Here is a 624-nt window from a genome sequence, read left to right as displayed (position 1 = left end):
TGTACCTTTTGGAATGAACTGGGGCTATATTAACACTGTATGCCCGATATGAAAAGTAACGAAGTACATTTATTTTTAGTAGGCTACTGGACCTACCTAACATTTTGATTTACTTCATGCAGTATTTCCATTTGTCATATACTTTATACTTCTAATTCTTCTTTATACTTATTTGACTGCTCTGTTTGCATCTGTATTAAGACTAATCTGATGACATATTAAGCTAAGAAGCTAAAGTATTGTATGCATTGTGTCGTGGTTGATTAATTTTGGAATGGTATTGGGTATATCTGAAACCCATAATTGAATGTGCTCTTGACAGAATATAGCATATGGAAAAAAACTAAAAAAAAATACCAACATAATTTTGTCAATTTTTTTGCCAGTTTCTAATCTATTTAGATGATGTGCTTTGCCCTTAATCTAAGAGAGCAGTTGTAGTGTGTCCTAGGAACTTTTTTTGTCCACCAGATTATAGCATCTTTTTGTTAGTCCATCGAAATTGCAGACAAGAAAAATGCTCACATTTCTTGTCATATTTTCTTCTGCAATTAAATGGGCAAACAGCAGATTGAAATCCACTCTTCTGCTTGTTCTGTTTAAACAAAATTGCATGGTTTGCTT

The sequence above is a fragment of the Pseudochaenichthys georgianus genome, chromosome 8 (genome assembly GCF_902827115.2).
Source record: "Pseudochaenichthys georgianus chromosome 8, fPseGeo1.2, whole genome shotgun sequence".
In the NCBI taxonomy this organism is placed as follows: Eukaryota; Metazoa; Chordata; class Actinopteri; order Perciformes; family Channichthyidae; genus Pseudochaenichthys; species Pseudochaenichthys georgianus.
Note: the sequence above shows the minus strand (reverse complement) of the source record.